Source organism: Oncorhynchus mykiss, chromosome 22 (assembly GCF_057628025.1).
Source record: "Oncorhynchus mykiss isolate SJ-2025 chromosome 22, ASM5762802v1, whole genome shotgun sequence".
Classification (NCBI taxonomy): domain Eukaryota; kingdom Metazoa; phylum Chordata; class Actinopteri; order Salmoniformes; family Salmonidae; genus Oncorhynchus; species Oncorhynchus mykiss.
The window spans coordinates 23,159,558-23,165,552 of record NC_143043.1 but is presented as its reverse complement, the minus strand read 5'-3'; the positions used below and the strand labels follow the sequence as shown (position 1 = coordinate 23,165,552).

General features: G+C 43.3%; 1 pseudogene; it reads right to left on the bottom strand.

The window, feature by feature from the left end:
• Positions 1 to 481: 481 nt before the first annotated feature.
• On the bottom strand, positions 482 to 1,729 carry LOC110502066 (desmin-like; annotated as a pseudogene).
• Between the last annotated feature and the right edge of the window lie 4,266 nt (positions 1,730 to 5,995).

The following is a 5,995-nucleotide window of genomic DNA, read 5'->3' as shown; positions in this document are numbered from 1 at the left end:
ATAGAGGACGTACCTCTGATCTTTGCCATTGATCGCTTCTGTGATAGCAAATCCCACAAAGGGCTTTACCGTCTAGTGGCAAGTGTGCCCTCTATACGTCTCTATAGGTCCCTGTACGTGCGGTCTATAACCAGAACTGGCAGCTCGAAAGAGATTTTGAATGAAAATATAGCCATGTGTACTGTAGAATTCCTAATTATATTCCTAATTAGATTTCCTAATTTAACAGCCCATATGATAGTGCAGTACTTGTAGACTAGTACAGGAAATCACCACCACAAATGAAAGGTGAAAGTAGTGATCAAACCTGAATTAATATGTAGCCTATTTCTGGTAGAGCGTGCACAGCTCGTCTTGCTCCCTCGAACAGTTAAACGGTGAAATTTTTAAATTTTTCATGAAAGTAAAGTAATAACTTGTAAAGTAACCAGTTTCTTTTGTTAAATGTATAGAGTAATATGTTATATTACTTTTAAAGAAACTAATCCCAACACTGCTTATTTCTGAGCTCAATCGCACTCATTCTGCCACTCATCCAAGACAGGTTCTTGACCATGTTGCTGAGTTGCAAGTCCTCACCTTCAATCAGCTTCCTGTAAGTCGTGTTCTCAATCTCCAGAGCCATCTTGATGTCCAGAAGGTCCTGGTACTCGCGCAGGTGGTGAGCAATCTTCTCCTTGGTGGTTTCCAGCTCAAGCTTCAGGGCCTCGATCCTCGCCTGCAAGTCTTCCAGTTCCCTCTTGTACCTCTCCGTTGCTTTGTTGACCTCTGCTTCCAGAGCGTCATTCAGAGCATCCAGGTCACACTCTTTGTTTTGGATATCCTTCCTGGCGCTCGTAATTTCTTATCTAACGCTTTGTTGACGTGCTTTGTCGACGTGCTTTGTCGTCTTGTTGGTAACGTCTTCGAATTTTGATTTGTACCAGGAATCCATTTCAGCCAATTTCATTGTACTGACTTTGGATTTGTTTGAGAGCAGCCAATAGGTCAGGGAGGGCGAAGGAGCTCTGGGATGAGGAATGACCAGAATAGACCTGAGCCATCAGCTCTTTAATTTCCTGTTTCTGCACCCTCTGGAGAAACATGAGCTCAACCTCCAACTGCTCCAGCTGTTTCTCCAAAGCGAAGCGTGCAGAGGTGGCCGCGTCGACATCCGGAAGGGATGCTTCGATTTCCAGCTCGGCCACCTTCCTCTTCTCAAGGGCCTCCTCATATTTAGTTTTGATCATCTCCAGTTGGCCGACCATGGCCTCCTCATCGGCGAGGGCCAGGCCCCGCTGAACTCGCATCTTATCTGCGATCTTCATCAGCTCCCTCAGTTGCTGCTCGTACAGCAAGCGCAGGCCAGACGGCTTCACAAAGCGATTCTGGAGGCCTTCGATCTCCATCTCCAACTGCTTGTTCTGCTGCTCCAATGAGTGAACTTTGTCGATGTAAACAGCCAGCCTGTCGTTAAGGACGACCATCTCCTGTCTCTCAACGCTGCATGTGCCTCCATACCAGCACACATTGTCCCACCAGCCACGCCAGATCTTTGTGTGGAGGACATGGTCCTTCGGGCCATTGTGCCACCTCTTGAACCACCGTGGGTGAAGATGGTGGATCGGGTACGGGCATCTCGTCGGGTGGGGGAAGGGCTGGACACCCTGACCTGGTAGGATGTTGAGCTGCTGCTGATGTCCTCAAAGTGGCAGCGGGAAGATGACATCCTTTCTGGGCTATGGCTCATGATGACGGTGAGTTGGTTTTTCGATCTCTGTGTCTGAAGGAGGACCTCTGGTTGGCTGTACAACTCTGCTCTCCATCTCTCATCGTATGGGCCTCTTTATAACCAGACAGCCTGGCCAATCCCTGCCCAACTCCTGAGCAAAGAACTCTGTCATTTCTAACCTCTAAGACAAAGGACCTGACCTGCCTCATGGGCATCTGTCATGTCCCTGTGAGGAGCGGAGTTAGGGCTATGAACCAGTGAGGCAGTCGGGCCCATTAAGAAATAAAGTGAGACATAGGCATTGTTTATCAAGCCTGTAATTATGGATTTACTGCATTTTCATTCCCAAGATTCTTCCCATTCACGAGGCTGCAGTGATGTGAACAGAAGCTAAGTCTGCTCAAAAGCCCTATTCCACATCTAATCAAAGTACACTACATCATACATCACTTGCTCCCTCCTATGCGCTAAGACACATTGTTCTAAAGAGGAAGTCAATACATAAAAAATAATTAAATTCTACATTTTTGTTGATATATGCATTCAAAACCCTCATTTAGTTAAACACTTTGATTGAGCCAAATAAATGAAGATAAGCTGAAAGCCATTTTGTGTTAGTATGCCCATCGGTAGACCTAAATTGGGTCCGCAGGGGTGTTTATGTTGGAGGGAACACTTGGTGGATTCATCCGATAAAGTCAAAGGGGCAATCCGCAGTTGTTGGACTTAATTATATGTACCCATTGAATCTCGAAGAATATAACATCTAAATGCCTCATGACTGCCATACCCCATCAGAACGCAAAATATAAGCTTCTTTGTTCACAAAGTAAATATAAACAAACACTATATAGCCTCAAAACATTGTCAAAACTGTAACTTTGATATCAAATGCAAGGATCAGTCGATGCATCCAAAGCTCTGTTTATGAATTTGAGGGTGGTTACATTTCTCCAGCCCCATCCCTCAGCTTTTTACCAAAACAGGGGCGGGATGCTGCTTTGTTAATTTTCAACTGCTGATTGCCCAGTTTAAAGGTTTTGTTTTGCTTTACATCAGATTAGATACATATGTACAAAAAATGCAGGGCTCACTCCTTTGTCCCATAGTTGAAACGGGTGGCATATATCAGTAACTTGTGACATCATAAGGTCCTAATCATTTTGGTAAACCAGTTATAAAATGTGTTCATATTGTATTTTTCCTCCCTTTTAATCTGGTCATGTCTCCGGGGGTGGATTCATGCTTCCAAAGTTTGCATGTTGTTGAAGTTTGCTAGTTTGTAGCTAACTATATAAAGCTTAATTTGTTCAGAAGTAACTAAACTAAAATGCAATAGTATCTTGCTGCAGCGACACGCTGCATACATCCATGTAGACACATGCTGTAGGCAGCATTTTTCAAACAATAATGTATAGCACAAATTAGATGTCAGCGGGGACTAAATCACCTGACTGTGCCACATATACTGTATGCAGCAGAAAGACTATATGTTCACATGCCAATTTGACAGTACATTTGGCACATCTATCACACTTTAGATGACATAAGAACTTGCTATTTTCTTCTCGAGGTTAAGAGACAAACTCTGAAGTGATTGTTTGAAAAGGTTATGAATATTGCACTCCACTGCACCAGGGCTTTATCTCAATGAGTCTTTCTTCGATTCCTTGCATCCTCTTGCTTTCATCTCAAAGCACATTGGAGAAGAACATCCATGGTCCATTCTCCTCCCATGGATTTTGGAAAATGATGTGAGGAGAGAGATTGCAAGGTACCGAAGAAAGACAATAAACAGCCCAAGTTTCTCCCTGACAGAGATTAATCACTTTTTATTACAAATACCCTTTACTTTTGTCTTAGTCCCCCAAAAATTCAACCTGTAGTTGAGTTTGCCCAAATGGAAGCAGAATGACCATTTCCAAAACGTTACTTCACAATCACACTGGAATAGAGAAAACCATGTCCCATACTACTCATACACTGAGTATAAAGCATTTTACTTTGGAAAGTACAATGCTTGCCTTGAATAAGCTTCAAGCCCTTTCTAAGTAAAACCCCAAACAGCAAATACAAAGTGAAAATCTAAGACTGTCTACGGTGCCAGCTGACCTCGAATGGGACCTACTGCCCTCAGCAGAGCACCTGTGGCGTCTGACTAATCTATCACAGACTCACATGAACAGATGGGCACCACAGCAAGCTCGTTAGTACCCACAATCCACAGCATCAGCACTTTGTGATTGAGCTCTGTTCATGAATATTCATCCGCTCTCTTCTCTCTGACAATGTGAAAAAGGTTAGTGCTATGATTCTATTCAACATACTGTATGTGATTGGAGATGGATCCGTGTTTCTCTTTTCTTCTCACGTGCCCCCCACACCCATTTTTTATATAAGGTCCATTTTATGAACGAAGACTTGCAATACGTCTTTGAACATAACAGACTTATATAGGCCCACACATGAATGAGCATTTGCTATTAGGAGTCATGCTGTGGTGAGGTATTACTCTTATACTCACACAGTATCTTGGGAGGACCCGAGTTTTTGAAAGTCATATGCATCATTGTACATAATGCATTCTTTATGAAAAAAGTTGTGCCCTACAGCAGCTGAGCCCAGCTGGCTCCTTGTGTGTTGTGTGAGTCATTGTTTGGAGTTAGTCTAGACCTCACCAGTTTCAGTTGTCTTTATAATCCTGAATCAACACGACACATATCTGCTCATGATTACAACTAGCAATACCTTCCAATATGGTTAAGTCTGGTAACCAGTCACCAGTTCGCGAGCCAATCGGCCAAAAGGGCGGGACAAAGAAGTAACGGACTTCTCCATTAACCCCACTGTCACCCTGAATGGCGACAGAGCCATCCCCACAGACACAGGCCACCAGAGCAGGCCTCAACTTTGTTAGTCTGCCTCTTCCTTATTTTGTTTCCTGTTAAGTTAATCTGCCCCGCTGATCACTTCTTGCCTTCCTGGGTCTGCCAAGCTCCAAGAAGCCAATCAGGCAGCAGAGCTTTACATCACTGTAGCCCAGCCCCAGACACAATTAACTGGACAGATTATCCTAATGTCGTCACATCCCGAGAGCGGTGTACACCTCCGCTCAAAGATAGGGCCACATCACCTAGTCGGAGTATACAGCAGACAATTAGTTTCTAGTTCAGGATCGACTGTTATTTGTCAGACACGTTTCCCAGAGCTTAAATGGATTCATAATCCACCCATGTGTGTGCCTGAGAAATCACTGTCCTTGAACATTGGTGTGCTTCTTGGGAGGTATACAGTAAGGCTACAGTAAGAAACCACCAAAAACAACAATACCTCACAAACATTTCAAAATCAAAAGTATTGTGTGGTCAGCTGTAGCATTTCTCAAATGACTTAAGGTATACTAGATCAGCTTTGTAACTGCTTTGCTCACCTTGCCTGTTTTGTTACGCAAGGACGACCCAGGTTCAATTCACTGTCAGTCATTTTATAAAATAAAGATAGATACCCGCACACTGATGAATGCAATGATCGAAGCGCTTTGACCTGAAGGTCTTCGTCAGGCTTCTAGTTTTATTTCACTGGTTTATTTTTTTGTACCCATCACCTGCAAGTTAATGGATGTGTGTACTCTGTTTGAAATGGGTCGTTCTTTGCCATTTTCACTTACCCTTACCTAGAACTCAACACTCATCTCTCTCCATTTCGAAAAGTAAATGGCCTCAATTAACTTACAACCAGCCGCTCTGTGTCAAGTACCCATTTAGTTTGAACAAGAGTGTGATAAACACAAACCCAAATCAGAGGTCCATTAACCTTACAGACATTCATTACTGCTAAGGACTTTGACACAAACACCCATCCATCTGAGGGCACACAGTTTCCAGGAAACCATCAAAAGAAAGGTTTCCATCTGAATTTCTGGGAAAAACTCAGCTGTAGAGGCCTCTGATGCTGAGCTCAGGCCATTGGTAACTGTGACTCCTTCAAAAGCATCAGGTCCTTGATTCCTTGGAAGGCTTTTAAAGCATGCTCCCACGTATGAAAACATTAACATAGCTGTGTATCTTACCACAACCATACAGGTATAAGAGAATAGGCACAATCCATCGCTGATATCATGGTTTGATTGAATAAAGTTTTTTTTTACTAGACCAAGACAAGAATTGAATGGCACTATAGGTTAGTTGATAAAAAGAGCCCACAAGCAGAAGAGCCCACAAAGGGAAGATACATAATTATTTAATCAAGTTAATGGAACACGACAAAGCCAAGAGTCTGAGGAAC